This window comes from Motacilla alba, chromosome 2, assembly GCF_015832195.1.
Source record: "Motacilla alba alba isolate MOTALB_02 chromosome 2, Motacilla_alba_V1.0_pri, whole genome shotgun sequence".
In the NCBI taxonomy this organism is placed as follows: Eukaryota; Metazoa; Chordata; class Aves; order Passeriformes; family Motacillidae; genus Motacilla; species Motacilla alba.
The window spans coordinates 63,541,916-63,563,136 of record NC_052017.1 but is presented as its reverse complement, the minus strand read 5'-3'; the positions used below and the strand labels follow the sequence as shown (position 1 = coordinate 63,563,136).

At 41.5% G+C, this 21,221-nt stretch overlaps 1 protein-coding gene across 24 annotated transcripts in view; it reads left to right on the top strand.

Annotated features, from left to right (window-relative positions):
• ATXN1 (ataxin 1) overlaps positions 1-21,221 on the top strand; it is a 338,211-nt gene that overhangs the window by 157,186 nt on the left and 159,804 nt on the right. The gene's annotated exons all lie outside the window — the stretch shown is intronic.

Below are 21,221 nucleotides of genomic sequence, written 5' to 3'. Positions count from 1 at the left end.
CTTTGCCAAAGTTTGTTTCCTAGAAATTAGATGAACCTGATGAAGCAGGATCTTGTGTCTAAAAATAGAGCATTTTGCTTTCCAACTTGCCCCTTACAGGCAAGGTATAATTTTACCTCATCCAAGAACTGAGATGAAAGGTGATTTTAGCTTTGCCTTATGTCTCTATCTTCATTTGAGCTTGCGACAGAGGGACCTTCATCTTTCCAGGTTCAGAAGTGGAGGGATCCTGACAGTGAGGAACCATCACTGCAGGTTGTTTATGTGGCCAGGGCAGCATTTGCATTTTGCAGGTAATGTGGCCTTGCATGCGACTGTATGGCTTCTGCTACCCAAGAACATGGGGCTAAATGTTCTGCTCTTGCAGCAAAACAGGGCACGCAGCCCTGGAAAAAAAAGATGGAGCTTTAAACCTGAGTTTTGCAAAGCCACCTGAGCTGCAGGTCCACTGGAGTGTAGCTCTGCAAGTAGCCCCAGCTGCCCTTTCGGCTTCTTGAGACACGTACGAGCTGTCCAGCTGCAGCTGCCTCCGGGCTCTGCAGGTGCTTGCAGGGGAGCCAGAACGGGGCCGGGGGGATACTGCAGCCGCCTGCCCTCGGCACCACCAGGAAAGCCAAGTCTGAGTAGCAGGAAGGGAAGAGCTGGCTGACGGCCAGGTTGAATGCCATGATCCCAGCGACTGCTTCCTTCTCCTGCTCTCTTCCTCCCCACCCCGCCGCCTGAGCGGTTTGGAGGGTGGTGTCCCAGGCGCTCGTCAGGGTGTGTTGAGTGTTGGGGCGGTGCTGTTGCTTTGCTTTCTGTGCTGTTTTTCGCATGTAGAGCTGTCGGCAGCTGTTTGCCTGCTGCTTTTCTAACCATGCGTGGCGTTCTTTGATTCACAGGATCGCAAGAGTACGAGCCAGCGTGTGGCAGCTTGGCACGACTGTTTCATTAGAGCAAAGAAGGCCTGTGTCCTGCAGGGTTGTTTTAGTAAAGACATGTCCCATCTGCTGCTTCTTATCACCCTTTTTATCTGTGCTGCTGACTCATGCAGTGTGGTCTGCTCAGCTCTCCATCGCAGTCACATCACACTTTGAGTTACCTTTACTATGACTCATGTTTGCTTTTTCATTTGGCAAGTGTTAAGCTAAAAACAACCCAGTCTTGTCCCTCTCTCGTGTGTTGTGTCCTTTTCCTACCCTGTACCTCCAAGTCTTTTCTCTCTGTCATAACCTTTTCCTTCCCCTAAGTAAAATAATTGTACATAAGTTTTAAGCTATATGCTTTTGTCTTTCATAGCATCTCTGTACTGTACACCTCAAGCTAGTGAGATTGCCAGTCTGTGCTAAAATATGATAGTTCCTCTAAGTTACAATCACAGATATGTTTGGTGGAGAATATTTTTGTTTCATCTGTTTAAACACATCTGTGTTTATTAATGTTTTGGTGTGAAATTTTGCATTGGGACAATGTGTGCATATTTGTGTTTTGATATGTAGAATATGCACGCAGATCCAAACCCCCTTGACTTCAAATTTTGTGTGCACTTTCAAGGCTGTGTTTTGAGCTAATGAGATCATGGCTTGAAACCACTTGTGTTGAGGTTTCCCTCGCTTGCTTTTGGCCTATACTTTCAGAGCCACCTGGAAGACCAAGGTGTGTATTCTGTGTGGGCATCAGTAACTCCTTTCACCAAGCTTGAAATCCCCACTTAAAGTGCTAGTGCATTGTTTCCAGGGTAAAGAGAGTGACTGAGAGTACTATTGAAGGCTTGGTATTTCCTTGCTTCAGTTGAGGGGAATTTCGCAAGTGATTTCTTTGCGGACAGATTTTTGTGCATTTGGCCCTTTTCAGTGCTGAAATCCCTGAATCTTTTTCAAAGGAGAGCCTGGTGCATGTTTCACTGAGGACAGATGATTGGCAGAGGTTGCTGTACAGTTTAACTGAGGCTGAGTTCTGTATCTCACTGTACTGAGTCCTTGGTCATGCCAAACTTCTGCCAAAACTGGCAGTCTGGTTGAGGTCTGTTTGCCCTGAATAAACCTTGAAGAGTTGTGCTTTTGTAGTGCTGTTGTGATAACTACTTGGATATCATAAAAATTGGCCTAGAAATGAAGGAGAGAAATTCTTGGAAGAAGTTTTAGAACAGGAAGGGAGGGTAATGCGAGACTTTTTATTTAAAAGAAAAACAGTTGTCCTCATATTCTTCTAGCAAACACTAGGCAGGTTTAGATTGCTGTGCCAGATTTTCTTTTCTAGGAACAAAGTTAGACTTCTTTTTTTTTTTTTTTTTTTATCAGGGCGCACGCAAAAGATGAGACCACACATCTCTCTTGTGTGTAGAAAACACTTTTCAGTGTTAAATAGCTAACACTTGTTTTAGACCGAGCTGCTTAAAACCACTGCAAAGGCTAAGTGATTTAACTGTGCCCGTAGACATAGCCTTTGAAGCAGCACCACCTGATCAAGCAGACTCTGTAGTCCTATTTCAGCCCTCTGAGATGGAGAAAAGTCCTTTCGGTACCCAGTCTGCAGGGTTAGAGACTTGGTAGCTCCTTCCTGTGGAAGGCACCAGACTATGTTTCAACATTTCTTCTGGTGTGTGTGCTAAACAATGCCTTGGATAGACTGGGGCCTTTACTGCTAGCGGTTTAGCTTGAAAATACCAGGGGATATGTGGTAAGTGCAGGAGCTTTACCTTTCCAGACTTGTGGAATAGCCAGCTTCTGTCTCTGGGCAGGTGTGTTACATCATCTCCAGTTCCCATCTCTCCTTCCTGATTGTCTTGAAAACATCATGATTTTGTGAATTTGCTGTTGTTGGGTGTCCCTGGTAGTGTGTTGCCAAGCTTTGTTGCTCCCTGGTGTAAATAAATGGGGCTAATGGTGGTCACAAGCAAAAATATTCCATTGTTTTTGAGAAGCATCTCGTTCTCTTGTAAGCCTAAACTAACACAGTCCATAACTCCAAGCAATGAACGTAGGGCCCTCTTGCTCAGCATGTGACATCTGACTAGGAGATAGGCATTGCTCATTGGAGTCCTTGACCCTCAGAGATTTTGCTTTTCCAAGCCCATGACCATGGTTACATATATATACACGGTTATATATATACATGGTGCTGTCCCTGACCTGCTGCTAATGGTGCTGAGGTATGTCATGGGCACACAGTGTGGAGCAGAGGAAATCAGTGCTTATGGACAGGGGTTCTTGTGCCTCACAGACACAGGCTGCACCCTTGGGAGGATGGTGGCGTGTAGAAATAGCTCTATTTTTTGTATTCCCTCGTGGGGTAAGGGGGGAAGTGTGGGTCTGCAGGTGGCCAGTGCTGAGCCCTCCTGTTTGATACTGCAGGGCAGCTTTCCCTCAGCAGGAGCAAGGCAGAGCTTCATGCCTCGGGACAGGCTTAGGTTCACTTTGCGGCTCGTTTTACCCATGTGCAAAATAGATGTGTAATGATACCTGCCTTTGATGTGGAATCCAGTCTTAATTAATTAATTAATTGATGTTCCCTAAATGCCTTGAGATCTGAGAATCACTGTGTATGCTCCAGAACAGAAGCAACTCTTGGAGGCTGGAGAACCATTTTTGCTCCCATGATGAGGTTTCTCAAAAGGAGAAACTCCAGCTCCTCCTTCTCCAGCTCCTCTCCCATTTTTTTGGATGAAGTAATACTGTGCTGTGTATTAATTGTATGGCTTGCTCCTTCTGACTTCTGCCTAAATAAATAAATAAATAAATAAACTGATGTGCTTAATGCAGTCAGCACGTAGGGTGCTTGCCAAAGAATTTCTCAAAGCAGCAGAGCTGGGTTGCCAAATGTCATGTCTTTTATATAAAGCATTCTTCAGGAAGCAAAGTTGCACAGGGGGAAAAAAAAAGAGAAGAAAATGTTATAAAAACTCTTACTGCTGTAAGAAACATTGTCTTCCCCCACAGGGAGAATGTCTGGGCCATGTCATGGTGGGATCAAGGGATCCTATTTTTATTTCCTCTCAAAGGCCCCTCTCTCATTTCTTTTCTGCACTCTCCCTCTCAAAGAGTAGCTCTTTACTGTGCTGGCTGGGGAAAGTGGATTTCAATTAGCATTCAAAAGCAGGGTTATGTGATGGTCAGCTTACATGTGGATTTCGCCAGTGGATTTTGGGTGGAGAAGAGGTTGTTTAAACAGTGTCACTGTCAGAATATTTATTAGTATAATGTGATTAATGATTGAAAAAAGCCAACAGAAATTTTTAAAATAAATTTATTTCAGGGAGCGTGGGGGAGGTAACAAAACTTCAGCATCAAAACATAAGGCTGTGTGTTGTAAATGCATGCAGATCTGTTTTTACTGAGAAAGCTTATATGAACCATTGATATGTTTAGTAGTGTTTGTGTTCAGGAGTGCATTGGGTCAGCTCAGCGAGTGTGGGTTTTTCCTGACAGGTGGAGTTTGCTGTGGGATCTGCTGTGTTCAGAGAGCCTTAGCCTCAAACCCCCTCTTGTACTGCAACCCACAACTTGTGGGCTTGTGGGAGCCAAAGGTGCCCTGGGGTGAGGCAGCATCTGTGTTTTCCAGGGGCAAAGGATGGCAGAGAGTCCATGGGTGAGTGACTGATGAGCTGGACTGGGCACTTTGGGGGTCAGCGTTGTGTCCCATGGGCTGTAGGCTGGTCATGGATGGATGTCCTGGGTAGTAGCTGGGCTGAGCAGAGAGCAGGGTTTTGCCCAGTTTCAGGGCTTGGTAGGGGTCCCAGACAGCAACTTGCTGCTGTTCAGCTCACCCAGCTGCTTTTTGGTAAAGATGTGGGAGGATGAGCTTTGGAAATTGCTTTGTGTAGGCTCGTAGAATTGCTTCTGCTTATTTGTGTACTCCCAGTTCCTATCTCTGGGTGGTTCTTACAACTCCAGAGGCCAGTACTTTTTCCTCTAAATTAAAGCTTTGTTGTGGCAACGTGCTGTCTATAAGTGTCTGCAGGCCCTCCATTGCTCTCAGTGTTGTGCACTAACTGGTTGACTTTTTAAGCCTGGTGTAGATTTGCAATGTAAATGTGGTCCATTGAATTGGTATCAATAACAGAGAGTTGGAGCTGTACTGAGGTTTACAAAACAGGGTTGAAATAGATTTTCTGCCCTCTACAGTGTTTTATCTCACAGAAGTATTTAATCTGGTAGCATAATGTGAGATCATTTGGGCAGCAGTGCAGCCTCACAACTCAATTCTCCCATGTTATAGCTGCAAATGACTGAATGCAAATTTAAACTATATATACTACTGTTTCCATGCAGATCTGTCACAACTCCTTTGAACTCCTATCAGGGTTACTATATGGCACTGCAGAATAATTAACACAGTATGCATTAGCAGTATGTTCATTTGTCCTATATTTTGTCAGGAACAAATCAGCACCAATACTTGGATAAGCAGCAAGAGCTTCTGCTTTTGGACTCTTAATGCCTGTATTGCAACAATGCAGTAAGTTAATCGTAATGAGTCTTCTTCAGTTAGTGGAGTTACATAATTTTAAAACGTTTTGAAAAAACCCTTCAATGCTCCTTCTCCTTCCTTTTTCCAGGAGGCAAATTGAAATTCTATGTGATGAAAAATCCACATCTCTGGGTACGGTGTCAGTAGGGAAGTCCTCACCACACAGTTAATTGTGACAGGTGCCAGTGTTTCTTCTGAGATGTGCTGTGTCAGACATAGGGACTCTTTCAATTGTAGTTCTTCTTTCTTTTTGTATTTACACAGTTCCACGGTTCTGCTTCACTCCCTGGGTTGCAAACACTGAAGTTTTCACTGCTCTGAGTCCTCGGTCATGTGTCTTGTGTTGTGTGTTGATCTAACAATGAGGGAAAGAAGACCAGTTAATAGACTAGTGCTCAGATTTTACAGATTTTTTTTACAAATGCCTTTAAATTGAGAGTGCAAGTGTAAGATAATTCCCAGATAGGAGAAAAGCATTCTGAGCAACAGTTATTGTATGTGTTTGTATGACTAGTGCAGTAAGAATGTAAATTAATATGGTATGTATTATATAAGCATAATTTTATATTAATTTTTGAATTAATAGGTTATATAGTCCTCAGAATACATGAAGTGAAAATGATATTTGCATGAAGAAAGAGAACATGATAGGTAACCCTTCCATTTATACTTATGCACAGATGGGGTATGGTGATGAGAATGGAAGAGCCTGCATCAGTTGGAGTTATAGTGGCCTAAGTTTGCCATATGCCCTTCCCTTCCACATTCCCTCTAGGTTTTTTTCCTTCTTTCTTTTTCATTGGGGAATTATTTCTCTTCTCTGTATTTTGTTTACACTGTCAATATAGCAGTGTTTGTTCAGGAGAGGTATTTGATTTTGCAGCTGACATTTATTTACAGGGTCACCTTTCAGTCCCTGTGTTGGATTGCCATTCCCTGTGAGCAGTATCTCACGAGCAGCGTAACCTACTGTCTAGGAGATTCCATAGAAAACTGTCTCTCCGAGTCCCCAGTAGAAGGCAGGTGGAGGCATGCTTTGGGCATTATGTTAACACTTTTGTGGGAGCTTATGTTGTTCTTTGAGACATAATAAGCCTCCAAGATCACACCAGGTCAAAGGGTTTCTAACAGTGTACTACTGTTGCTGAAGCCTGTAGCTCAGCTTGTGTGGCTGATTTTTCAATGGTCGGCTTTCAGCAACATAATCCAGGGAAGATGTCTCTGCACGTGGCAAGGGAGGGTTTGGAATAGCTCTTTAAATGTCCCTTCCATCCCAAACCATTCTGTGATTCTGTCGATCTCTGACAAGTTTTTACTCCTATTTTTCTCCTGTGCAATGATTATCTTTGCATATTCTCAGCAGTTGCTCCTTTACTACTAGGAGCAGAGGGTACTGTGTCTTTGAATGTTTTGACACTCACTGCTTTAGTTCTTGACTCACGACTTACGTAAGTCTCTTGAGTAGGTTTCAGGTTGCTATTTAGAGGTGATGATATGCTTCTTGTGGAGAAAGCATGGAGGCAAGGAGCTTTAGACAATTGTCTTGTTTTCCTTGTCCTTTTCTCATGATTTTTGGTACTTTTTTTGGTTTGTGTGACTCGTCAGGGAAGGCAAAAAGGGAAAAAATAAGTCTGTGGAAAATGTATCCTTAAATGCAGATGTAGGCACGTAAATATTTATATGCAGATTTAAAATTTTGCTGGTTATCAGAGAGATTAAAAGAGAAGAGAAAAATTAGCAGGCTTCTCTGGGTGAGTGGCTTCTTGAATATGAGAACATTGCTGTTAAGGTGCTCAAATATGAGTATAGAAAATATATGTTCAGGTATTCAGGTTTGAACGCTTTACCATTATAGAAATGGGAAGTGGGAAGAGGAAGAGTTGGAAGGAACAAATAATACAGTGACTTGTGGGGAAGCATCAGATATTCAAAAACTGTTACTCTAAGCTTAAACATTTTCAGCTTTTAAAAATCAACTTTCTGCCCCAATTCATTTGACTTTTTTTTCATAATCTTCACATTTCCCTTCCTTTACTTTTTTTTTACAGTTCTCTAAGCTACAAACGTAAGTGAAGTGGGGTGGGGAGAGAGAGCAAGAGACAGTGAGCATGATTTATGAGTCTCACATTATCAAGAATGTGGTGGGAGGGAGGGGGGATAAGATAAATCTGTGAATAATACCATGCAGAGAAGTTCAGAATGTGGAACCACTCCAGGCCGTGAATGATCCTGTGAAATTTCATGCTTTGTTTGTGTAAGACGGTCAGAAAGTTATTTTATTCTTGTCTCTGAAAGAAAGCTGGCTCCAGACGTCCTTGAAATCTTGTGGGATTTGCTAAAAATCATGGGAATTGGTAGCAAAAGTCAGGGTGAATATAACAGTTAACTCTATGTAGATGGTTATTTTGTAGATGGTTATTTTGGCTCTTGGTCTTCATACTTCAAACCTTATTTGCATTAAAATGCTTGTTGTTAGACTTGTAAAATGTCTCTTGAGTCTTCATAAGATTTCTTGAAATTATCTGTAGGATAAATATTAGGACCATGTTATTAGTGAAGATTTTTGAGATCCTTTACACTGTATAAATGGTGTGGGTATGTGTACCTATATATATATATATATATATATATATATATATGTTTTTTTCTTCAGAAGGATAAAACTTCTCATCATGAGTATTTTGTTTTGCTCAGTAGCTTCCTTGTCAGATAGGAATGTGGATTTGAGATATACTGTGACTTTATCCTGCTATTTTATGCCTCTTGTGCACCTGTACAATACCTGTTTGACTTCTGAGTGAAATGCTGTGTATGGTTGTAGGAGGACATATAGTCAACATTTTAAGGACTCTGTAACATAAAACCTGAACTTCAGCATGTAATTTCTTACTGTTTGCTGCAGTGGAGGCATTGCCCCGTGGTACTAGGACAACTTTCAGTTTTTTGATAGTAGTAGTGATCTTTGCTTGTCTTGCTACAAATATGCTGAGTGGGCTTTTGAGGGATGAGATTTACTGCTTACTTTAGGAAGTTCTGCAAACAATATCTGCCTTAATAATTTTATTTTCTGCTTGTAATTACATATCCTTCTTTTTTTTGGTAATGCCTTCAGAACTCCTCAGTTCATTATAAACTCTCAGATCATAATTTTAGGAATAATGTGTATCCTGACTGGTCATAACGAGGCTGAAATTCCATCTTGGGCTTCTGGTGTCATCACAGAACTGGGATGAAATTACAGCTTTAATTTATGTACTATGGGGGATACATTATTTATTACTGTGCATTAGAAAATGATTAATCTCTGCTTGTGTTGCAAGGCTACCCTACTGCTCCGAGTCCCCAGGAAGTGCTGAGACATTGTAGAACTTCTTGTGCAGATTACGTATGGTTTTATGAAGCTGCCAGAAAGAACATTGCATTATTCAAAAGCTGCTAGAGGTGGTGAAAATTTAGGAAGCCACTATGGGTTTTTTCCTAACTAATGGAATTCTTACAAGGCTTTAATTTGCTAAACCTGACCATTTCCATACCTTTAGTCACTTTCAAGTGTTTTGTTTCACATATAGCCATGCTCAGATAACTGGGTTGAGGAGCACTGTGTTTTGGGGACCCTCATTCATCAAAGCACTTTACCTGTTGTCAAGCTCTACTGAAGATAATGGAAATCAATCACGTGCTTCATTGATCTGCTGAGTTTGTTCTTTAATTTCTACTTCTTTGGTTGTTCATAAAACCGATTTTCTTCCTTTTCCTCTACTTCCCCAAACTGTGTGTGTCTATGTGTGCATGCATATGCCTGTGTCCATGAATACATTGAAACTGAAGGGGATCAACATGAGCTAATGGAAAACTGTGATAAAGTTAACTGATTTGACCATATTTAATTTCAATGGCTTTAAAAAAAAGTTTTAATGTTCTTATATCATTCCATTTTTATGAGCATTTTCAGTACTAGGAAAGTCAGTAATCGAGTTCTGATATGTAGTAATCAGTACTGTGTAACTTGTAATGTCCACAGATATGGCTGTGATGAGTTTGAGTCACAGCATTCCTGAATTCACAGCTCGTTTTCATTGGAGTTTAGCATTTCTGCATTAGCTGAGAATTTGTCTGGTTTTGTTTTCTAGCCTGTGGACATGTGTTTGTACAGACCTAGTAGAAGCCACTACACCATACAGCTGTTACCAAGAAACATAACTAATCTGCCACTTCATGAAAAGAATTTGGTATCTGGGGGAGGTGATTGGAATTTTGCATTTGTAATGCTCTGCCCTGGTTTGGAGGGGAGGAAAAAACCCAAACAAACAAACAACAAAATCTAACACACTAGCCCTGCCCCCCCCCCCCCCCCCCCCCCCCCCCCCCCCGCCAAAACCCCAAAAACTCAAAAAACCCAACCCCCAGAAGTTTGTAGGAATGCTATAAACCCTGGCAAATTGTCTTCAATGTACTCAGCACGATTAGATCTGAAAAAAAGAATTAGGTATTTGTAAAAGATCAAACAGATACAAATACCTTAAGAAAAGAAGTCAGTGATTTAAATTAAGTGAATGCTTTATACTAGTACAAAAGTATTATAAAAAATTAAATACTCCCACTTTCTAAGGTGGCATTTTTGTCTTTTAAGGCTTTGATGACATGTATAAACCACTCAAGTTTCAGCCTTGTGGGTTATATTGTCACCAGAAGCTCTGACTAATGATACAGTAAAGTCTTACAAATGACAGTTGGGTATAGTATGACTCTAAATTACCTTTTTTTGATTGTTTTATTATTGTCATATGCTAAAAAGAAAAAAGTAGAAAAAACAAGAAAGCTACAGTGCCTACATAACTTAGTGGGGAAGTGTTACCTTCAATTTAATTAGGGTGGCCATATTACAAATCGCAGATGTGCAATCTAATACCCAGTGACAAAGCGGATAATCCTTGAGGTGTAAGAGTCTTGAAGCTGGTGTAGGGAAAGACGTGTGAAACATGCCAGCAGCTCTACCCCACGCAAAATTAAAATGATTGTCATTTTTGCAGGGAACACCATGGGAATCAGAATTAGAGACATCCACCCCTCTTCAGTTTGAAAGCTGAAGAGATGGCTGCAGTTTCTGTGCAGAGTTTCAGCCTGCTAGAGCTGTATAAATAGATCTCTGGTGCCGTGCAGATCTGTGTGGGACCAATCGCTTCTTCCTTTCTACATCACGAGGAGATGCAGAGAGCAGTCCTCTGCAGCTGCCTGTGTCATGCCAGTCAAACTGACCACTGGCTGGGACTTCTGAGGGGGGAAAGTCTTGCTCAGATGATGTTCTCCACTCCGAAGGAGTAAGGAATGAGGTTTATGTAGATGTAGGTTGATATTTTAAAACCTCATTTGGATTTTAAATGGGACATGGCATTTGTGCTAGCTTTCTGAATGAGTAGCAGCCTTGGGCGAATCCAGTATCGTGTGAGTCAAGATAGTGTATCACATCAACAGAGAGGAAACCAGCTGTTTAGCATTGGGGAGTTTTAATTATGCTATGATAGAGACATGAGACTGGAAATAAATACAGCAGCATGAATTTTACACATACACTATAATTTCTTACTTTTCTGCCTTCTAGCTCACTGTAAATATTATTGCCACTTTTGTGTTGGGAGGGGCTTTTAAGTGTGATAGGAGAGGTAGAAAGGAGGACCAAAGTAAAAGCTGAAGGGTAGATTTCCCAAGGTTCTTAAGATAGCTGTCTGTCCTGGTGGTCACAGGGCGAATTCTGTTGAGCTGTCTGTCTAAAGAGCTGGATCCTACTCCTGCAAGCCAAGGGTGACTCCCTGGATGTACAGTTCTGCATGTATGTGAAGAACTGAATCCTCACATAGAGGACCATAAAAGCACAAAAGAAAATTGGAGGGGAGAGAGAAGAATGACAGTGGGTTTTTACATGGGATTGAGGTCCATTAACTTCTTGGCACAGAAGTCCAACTCTGGAAAATGAATCTTAAAGTAGATCTGTTACACATCTAGGAAAGTGTGCAGTCACTTCTTCCTCTGCAAGTGCTTCCCTCTCACCTTGCCTGCAGATGCAGACTGGAAAGACATGGCTCTGATCACTCTGGTGAATGTGTTAGAGCCAGTCCAAGCTTTGTTCTTCAGAGCGTGGCCCGAGTTTTCGTTCGAGATCAATAAAGGCTGGGTAGTCTGGTTGTGCTGTGTGGGGTTGTGCCTGCCTTGGTTCACTGCAGGAGCTTGCCGAGTTGTATAATTGCACGTTTACTGTCATACCATGAATGACTGATGGCATAATTTGTATTTTCAAAATACATAAGCAGCTCAGCCTAATCAGGTGGTATGGTAAATATTTCCAGGAGATAAAAACAAAGTATTAGGGCAGGGAACAGAGTTAGGAACTTTCTTTAATGAGCTGCATATTGTTTGATCGTGTTTTTTTCATATACATGAGCTTCTATCTGCCAAATTCTAGTAATCACTAGCAGCTGCTACACAGTTCTGGAGAAATAATACTGTAAATACTGGAAACAGTAAAAATGAGTGGATGTGTCAGTTTGCCTTTCAGACTCCTGTGACTAACAGGTGATTAGTACAAATAGCAGAAGGCCTTTTTATCTTTCATCTTGCTTCTGGAAATAAAAAGAAAGGGAAAGCTGTGGGACAGAGGGAACAAATCAGCTCCTCCAGACAGTTAACAGTGGTACTGCTGACTGGCTTGGATACTGCTGACTTATGGAACTCGTAAGTTCTGGCTGGGTGGGTGTTTAACTTGTAAATCTGAGTAGTTCTGCTCGCTTCCGGAGCCCCTAAAGTTAAGCACATAAATGTTTTGGGACCTGAAAGAGTCTCCTTGGCTTATTCTGGAGAGTGTGCTACAAAACCTTATGATGTAGGAAAACCCCCAAATCATAAGTCTTTTCCCATTTCTAATGAGTGGCTCATAATGTTGATGGGATGTTGAGGGATTCCATTTCTATTTGTTTATGCATACCAATCTTCAGTGCTCAAAAAAAAAAGGCAAAAAACAAGAATGTCATGGTTTTGTGTGTTGATCAGCTGCTGGTTTTTTTCAAAGGCACAAATTTTAAATAGCAGATGCTAATTTAAGTAGCATTTTAACATATGTGGAAAGCACTCCTGAAAAAATACTGAAGTTAGAGTGAAGGTTTTTGTTTGTTTTTTTTTAATGAAACATTTTTCTCTAGTACAAATGTGTCAGTGCTTGGTGATAATCACACTCACTGGAACTTGGGAGAGCAGGGGGAGCAGTTCATTCTTTCACAATGAAGAACAGTTTGTTTTTAATAATAAAGAGAAAGAGAAGATCCCAGTAATAACTATGAAAAGGCTTAGGAAAGTAGTGCATTCACAGGTGAATGAAATATTTCTGTAGAGTTTAGATGTCTTTCTGAAAATACTACACAGCAAATTTCTGAGCTTGATGCTACTCGCTTGCATGAAATGAAGGGTTATTTCCCACTCTGGGGGGGAATCTAACCTCAAATTTTATGTCCTCTCATATGATTATCATAAGCCTAAAGGAGCATAATTGTACTTGCTGACTTTCAAAATCTCTTTAATTTTTTTTGAGCCTTAAATTGATTAATCTAGTGTAGATTGCATTTAAATATATACCTATATGTTGAGGCATATGTATTTTAGCACAAAATAAGAGTTGGAGGACTAGTACAAGGAGGTGTGTTTGTAGCTTTTTAAACTTATTTTAAAGCAAATCTGTAATTATCATTGTCTTTTTTTTTTTTTTTTAGTAATATACCAGCTACTGAAAGTGGGTTGTTGTTTATTTCAGCCCATTTGAACAAAAATTGCACAGTTGGTTTCCTAGCAAATGTCGCTCATCCTGCAGAGACCAGCTGAAGGGTTACTTTCATTTTCTCCAGGACAGCAGTGACAGGAAAGTTATGTGGTGGTATAGTTACTAGCTGTAGACATCAAAGAGAAACCCTAGGTGTAAAGTCAAGGAATTGTTGGAAAAGACAGTATAATGATGAAATTGACACAAGCTGGTACTAGAAAATTAAACTGTTAAGTGTTATCTTTGTCATGACAAATATATGCATGTTGAAAGCAGTTTTGTCCTAGGTATGAATAAATGCTGGAGAGAGTAGACTGCACTGCAGCCCACATTAGTACATGTATGTGTATGTAAAGAGGTGCAATATCCAAAATAAATTAGGCTATAAATAATTTTTCTGGCTACAAATTCTGTGCACCAAAATTAATAAGACATATGTAGCCACATGCAACATTGTGAATGTTCCATAAACTTAGCTTTGTTTCTAATGATATCTGTCTTACATTATGAACAATGTAAGAGAAAAATAATTCATTTTCATCTTTCAGGGGAAAAAAATCCTTTCATTATCTCACCTCTCCTCAAAAACCCCAGACATCTACTTGTTCTCTGTCATTTGAAGCAGATATGAATCTGTTATCTATATTTTTCCTGTCTTGCATAGGAACAAAATGTTGTCCTACTTTCTGTAATTGGAATTTGGTAAATCACAAATAAGTTACAGTAGTAAACTGAATGTGTTAAAGAAATGGAACAGAGAACAGATTACAATTTAATTTCCCAGAAGATAGGCCTAATATTATTCATAAACAGAATGCAGTTCACAGTAAGTACAAGTATAGCTGTGTTTCAAACCAGCCTAAGTAAAATAAACCTCCCTGGGCAAGACGATGCTTTATTTTGTTACTGATCAATGTTACAGAACTTGCACTGCAGTTCTGAGTTTTAACATCAGATCCATTGCTTTACCTTTCTTGCCAGTTCAACATAATTTTTCTCAGGCCAAGATGAATATTTTGGTTTGTTTTCCTACTGGAGTACACTGTGTTTGTATCTCCCCGAGTCTCTGCACTAAAGTTGGAGTCCACTCGCCAAGTCCAGCTAAATTTGACAGGCAGATTGAGCTCTGAGCAGTTTTGTGGAACAAGGATTTGGGTATAGAACAATGACAGAAACGGGTGACCTTTCTGGAGGAAAGGCTAGCCTGTGTTATCAGAAATGTGAGAGTGCAATGGGATGAGCCATTGCTCAGGGTTAGCTTTGATCAGAGCATGCATCTTTCTTTGCATGGGGTCATGTGGAGGCAAAGCCACAGGAACCAGCCTTCATGGGCTCCACTGCGTCTGGGACTGCTTGGTCTTTTAATGAGGGAGAATATCCCACATCCTTTTACTTTACCCATGCTTTATTGGCAAATGTCAGATTTTAAGTGTTCAGCTCACTCTAAACTAACAGCACCTTCACTCATTTCACATATTCTGTATGAGTCAAACGGAGCCCGGGACAGATGGACAAGGTGATGTGACTAGAGCTGTGTGACAGATGGAACATAGTGCTGGTCTGTGCAGCTGAGCTGAGAGGTTAAAGCCCAACCCACTTTTTCTGTCCTGTGCTTAGAGTTAACAGGGAATGCGGTTTAATCACAGAGATCACTTATTAAAGGTCCCAAACATTCTCAGACAGCTCTTGAAAATGCAGGACAAGGAGTTAGGCCCAAAGCTGTGCTGTTAAAAATTAACCATATTAGAAACCATGTCCCTGGCTGGTTTAATACATAGAAACAATTACCTTTGCAGGAAACTAACACAGATCCACATTGCTTTGGAGGGAAAGGACAAACAGCACGGTAGCAGTTGTGACAGGGCCCAGCTTCTCATACTGACTCTGCCTTTTTCATTCATGAAAATGGACGGTGGTGGTGAAGTTGAGACTGTGGATTTTACACACACTTCCTCTGTGCTTGGGCTTCCTGCTCACAGTGACCTCAGAGTCGTCTCCTGCATGGAAGGCGTGTGAAGGAAGAGAGAAGCTTTCAAGAAGGACTTGAATACTAGGAGAGCATTTCACTTGGCCTCAGCCAGGTCCTTGGCATGGTGGTCAATGTCACTCTTGCTCACAAATTTGCTGCCAGGTCCAGAACAGTTTAACAAAAGTTGAACAGAGGAATCAGTGAGGTTTAATAAATCAGTTGGTTTCCTGAGCCGGGAACGCAAGGAAGTTTCTATCACAAGGTATTTCTTAGCAGCTTCCAGTGAAACTAGTGTGTTTATGCTCTTGCTACTGCTATGGACAAACAGCTGATGAGGAACAGAAACAAGTATGGAGGATTGTGTACAGGTGGCTTTTAGCCACTGGCCTGAAAACCTCCACAGACTCAGCAGGTACTTTTTAATGGGTGGCAAAAAGTAAAGCTAGACATCATGTCATAGAAGCTTTTCATGCTCTGAAAAAAGATGTGATGACTGTCTTATTAATTGAATTAGTTATGATAAGTGTCAAGATTTTGAGGGTCTATTTAATGACATTTTCAAAGAGAACAAAAGATCTACTGTAAGGACAAAAAGCAGAGGACACTTGATATAAGCTCAGATGACAATATAATAAAAAAGCACGGCTGCCTAAAATTTTCTGCTGACACTTTTTACAACTAATGCCTGAATTTTTATTATTATGCCTAATGTTTATTATCTTTCATGGGGTTTAAAGCACTTATTTTGGTCTTTTTATCCAGTTTGGTTTACTTCTTCTCTTCTCTAATAATTCTTTGCTATTTTGGTGAAAGATGAAGAGAAAATTTTCAGTTTGTTTTACTTTTCCCCTTCTGTAACTGTTTTCTTACTATTTTGGTGTAGGACAAAGAGAAGATAATTTAAAGAGTAGAAGAGCTCATTGTAAAACTATAGAAACTAGGTTAGTTATTGTAGGTGAAACTACTTTGATCTATTCTTTACATTGTTCACTTCAAGATGCTCTTGCTGCTTGTCAGTATTACACTGTTGCAATATTAGAATAGAATATAATAATATCTTTTAATTTGGTGGCATAAAGATGAATGACAGCAGAATATTTGATTTTTATGATTATGACTACATTAAAAAGTAGTGTGGACTGACTGGGGAGAGTATCTGTGAAAACTGTGGTGGTATGCTGAGGTTTGCACCAGGCATGTTTTGGGGTTGCTTTTACTTCTGAGCTGTCTGGTGGTGCTGGCTGCTCACTCTGGGGAACGTGATGCTTCTAGTTAATTCCTGCCAAGAGGGATTTGTTCATGTGCTGCAGGACCACCCCACAATACAACTGAAAGCCCAGGCAGGTTGGATTACCTGGAGACTTGCTTTAAAAGCTGCGTTCCTGATCTAGCAAAAGCAGAAAGTAGCTTGGCCCCTATAGGGACGTAGTGGGATGAAGGCATGGAAAGAAAGGCATATTTCAGTGATATGATTCTGTATAGTTATGCCAGTTAGTGAAACAGGTTTAATTTTTTTTTTCTGTGTTGTCTCTTCCCTTTTCTTTGTAATTATTACTGAAAGGGGAAGGTTGATGTGAGTAGGCTTCTGAGAAGGAAGGCTGTTTTGAGAAGTTAGAAAGAAGAAATCTTCTACTGAAAGGATTGTATCTTCTTTAAGGAGCTTATACAATGCCAAGTGCACATTAGATGCTTAACCAGTAATGACCCGTGTCTAGTGGCTGGTACTTGACCTGCTGATGTGAGCATGTGCTCACGTGGGGACAGTGCTTGTAACCTTCAGTCACAGAGGGTGCTCAGACAGACACTGCACTCAACTGAGGCTCTCGGCCATCCAAAGACACTGGCTGGGCATGCTTTATTTAAACGTGTACAGCCTCTTTTTGGTGTGTGTCCTGAGGTAGGGAAGGGAATATGTAATGTCATATTATTGCTAGCATGACTTGGAAAAATCCATGATGTTATCTGAGACAGTAGGTGTGAGAGCCAGTCTGGCAGATGTGACAGTCCTGCTTTCTGGATCTGACAGTTGGCAGCCCAGGGAGCGTACAACCAGACCTGGTATTTGCTGAAATGCTCATGTTATGGCTTGTGCTGAAGGAAAGGAAGAAGTAGAGGTGACAGAAGTAGGAGTACAGTGTTTCAGGGTTTTTTTTTTACAAAAGACAAGTCTGGAAGTAGACTTACAGAAAAGCATCGTCTTTCTCAGTTTCCTGTCTCTTGATTAAAAGAGTAGGTTTGACTACAAAAAAACCAACCAATCTTTGTAGCTTACCAACTCACTGAATCCAGGCAGGTGACAACATTTCTTTCTCTGCCTGGAAGATTTTAGCTGCTGGCATAGTCCTGCTACTCTCAAAATGTAAGACCAAACCACAGTGGTGCTGAGCTGGTAGTGGCTTAGTCAAATTTCTATTCTAAAAACAGCTAATGGTAAGGCCTCCGAAGTTTCCTGCAACAAAGGTTATCACAAGTTTCTTCTGAAATGTTGTGAACGTCTCCTGTACTCTCTGTCACTGGAGATACATGATTGTATAAGGAATGTTGATAGTTCAGATCTTTCTATATAGCAGCAAGCAACTAGATCCCAAAAAAACAACTTCATATAGCTAGAAGGTAGGTGAGATGAGTAAGTAAAGCAGAAGGCAATAGGAAAAAAATACAAGGCCCATCTGTTGCAAACAACATGGAATTTCTATTGTTTTTCTAGAGCCCTTCCTTTGAAGGACCCAGAATGTAAATGCACATTGAGTATCACACCATATTTCATTTTCTTAACATCTCTTTCTAAACTGTATGTGCTCTTTAGCAGAGGCACGCCTGCCTGCTGCTTTTTGTGGGCAATGCGCTGAACTTTTACAGGAGGGTGTATGTTACTGTTCAGAGCAGCTTGGCCAGTGAAAGAGTGGGAGGAGGGTATTCAGCTCTGCATCCACTGGCATTCCTTGTTTTCAGAGGTCGTGAGCCAAGGAGGGCTGTGCCTCTGAGCACAGGCAGTCATATGGCAGGGTCGCTGCCAAGGGATGAAGCCACTGACTTGTGATGCAGTCTGTCTCTCTCAGACCTTCATGCTGGGATAAAGGAGGCACTTAGGGTGCCAGGGAGAGCCTGAGGTCAGCACCTGATGAGACTGGGGCTTTATGACTTGGAAAGACATGACATGCCTCAGGGTAAGTGGGGGAGAGCATGGCTCTGTGTCACCTTGTAATGATAAACAGGTGGCATCAGCACATGGGGGCACTGAGCGTGGGCTGGTAGTTCTAGTCCAAAAATCATGCAATAAAGTCACTTCGGCTGTTAAGAAAAGAGAGGAGTTCATGGTGTATGTGTGTGCTTATGAGCAGAAGGCAGGAAAAGGAGTAAATAGCACAAAGAAACATGTGCCTCCGCCTGCCAGACCCTTGGCAGTGGCAAGGGAGAGTAGTAGGTCCATTCCTGTGAGATCTGAAGGGGAAGACTTCCTGTCCCCATGGCGAGAAGTGTGCAGAGAGCCTGGTGCTGTCATTTCTTCATCCCTCATAGCTCATTCCAAAATGAGATCACATTTTAGCAATTCACTGTTCTCAACTGGCCTTGACTCTGTCCTGTCACGGGCAATAGTACTACTTTTGCCCAGGCTCACCCCAGAACTGCTTGCCCTGGGGATGGCAAGGGAAGCTGGCAGTTCTGTCTGCCCCCCAGGCTTGGAGGTAGCTAAGCCTGCCCAAATCCAGAAATAAGAGAGGAGTCTTTCTCTGTAGCTTGTCTTGAGGTTTAATTTCTCTCTTTACTTGAGTCTTTGTTTCCATTGCTGTGGTTTTTCATCAGTTTTGATCACAGTCAAGTCATGCTACCATAGTGTACGTGCAGTTTACCTAGAATGGAAAATCATCTCAGTCCATTCAGCTCTATCAGATTTTTTGAGAGAGGCCCTGCTGTGAAATGAAGGGAGACTGGGGGAAAAAGGCGTCCTACTGCTGGTATTTTATCAGGCTGCTACTCTCTTGGTATTTTCTTAAAGTCCCAAGCTGGCAAAGCAAGGGGTAGTGCCTGTCTCAGCTCTCACTGAAAAGCAAAATATTTCTGCCTTTGAGCGCAGAGCAGCACAGCACCTGTTGTGTTCCTGTGGTTCTGAAGCCAGAAAGCAGAGAAATTGATCCTGTACCTTTTGTCCAATCTGTTCGCTTTTGAGGGAAGTGCTGTGTTTTGGGGAGATGTGTGCTGATCAACCATCATTTAATTCTTGGGGGTTGCTAGTAGCACGTGCTGCAGCTGGGATAGGCTGTTGGATAGCCCTGGCTCAATTCAGCATCTTTGCAGCTGGCAGGGTTAATGCTGTGTGTATGGGAGGAGGAAGGAGGATTTGTACTTCAGACCTGCCTCTGCTGGGAGCTAGAGAAACCAAGCACCGCCTCATTTATTGCACCGGGAAGAGTGAAGGAGCTGACAAGATATTCCTTTAATTTGTTTGAAGCTGCATTCATTTCTCCAGAAGGGGGAGAGTGGAGTAGTCGAATGCTGGGAGGAATGTGCCTAATTCAGGACTGTCCTTTTTCCCTGACTCCACAGACACTACGAAGGGGCTGTCAGATCTATTCACATGTTTTGCGAAGTCCAGGATTATCTGGCTATTGAGTGAGTCTTTGTAAAGTGTGACCAACAATTCTGTTTTTAAGAGTTCACTGTTGGTTTTGATACTATTTCAGTTACTGAGAAAATATTATAAACTCATGGAGATGCAAGCCATGAGTAGACAGTGACTGCAGGTAGAGCATATACATATGATGCTCCTTTCTGATGGTGAAATTTGACCTTGGCTCACAGATATTATATTGTAATAAAAAAAGGAGGGCAGAATGAGTTTAAAGTATTTATGTTATGCTGAATTTTTAGTGTTTTATCCTCTGATTTATAAATTGTTACTTCTGTTTTGGTTTTTTTTTTTTTTGAAAACCAGACTATTTCCTCCATCGCAGTTAAATCAATTTTCTTTTATCACAACCCTGATTTGTTGCTCCTGTTTCTGTAAGGATCAGATGGGTAATGGAAGCTGTACAGCAACTTTATGTATGCTACTCAAGATAGTAAAATGCAGGCCTACAATAGGCCTTTTTTCAGCAGCTGTAAAGCTGTTGTGTGAATACAGTGAATCCATTCAGTGTCCCCACGCTTGCTGGGAGCACCCTGGAGAAGAGAGTTGTACTAGTGAAATGTCTATCCAGCAAAATGGTTTCAGAGGGGCAGGCTGACTCACTCCTTATTTTGGTTTGCAGGGTCTTTTTCTGGGTATGTGAAGTTTCAGCCTGAGCTAAGAGATATGTAACTTTCTATAACTTTGTCCTTGTTTCCAGATTGTCCACTAAATCAGCATGGGTGTTGTGTTCCTTGCATCAGCCCTCTGAGGTGGAGGAAGACTCTTATTTTTGTTGTAGAGGTGGGGGCAGGGGAAATTTTGGGTTAAGTGACAGCGTGCATTAGGAGCCAAATGCTCATGCTGTAGTTGTACTATAGAAGCTCAAGTGTCATTCAGAGCTATTTCAGCCTTTCAGGAAGTGTCACATAGCATTTGCCCATAGGTCATGCAGAAAAGCCTGGAGGATAGCTGGGAATATGTCCATCAAACAGTTTTATTTGACTCTTTAAACAGAGCATTAAAATGTAAGTATGTAAAGTGAGAATGGGAGGATTTAATGCTGATTTTGATCTTTGATCTTTGGCCACCTTATATTTGAGTTCAGGAAAAAAAATGAGAGGCAGAACCTAGTTGATTCAGCAGGGTGATGCTCTGTAAGATAATCCCTTTAACACTTTTTCTTAAATTAAGAAGGGTTTCTAGGTGGCATGAGTCATGGACAGACTGTCCTCATTTCACTTTGAACTTGCAGCCTTCTCTGGACGTCTGTCACAGATTTAGAGGGTTTTGTCTGCTTCCTGCAAGTGGTAGGCTTGGCTCTTGCAGCCCTGACTGGTGTAGAGTGAGAGCAGGCTCCTTGAAGGAAGAGGCAGCACCACATCAGTGGGAATAAG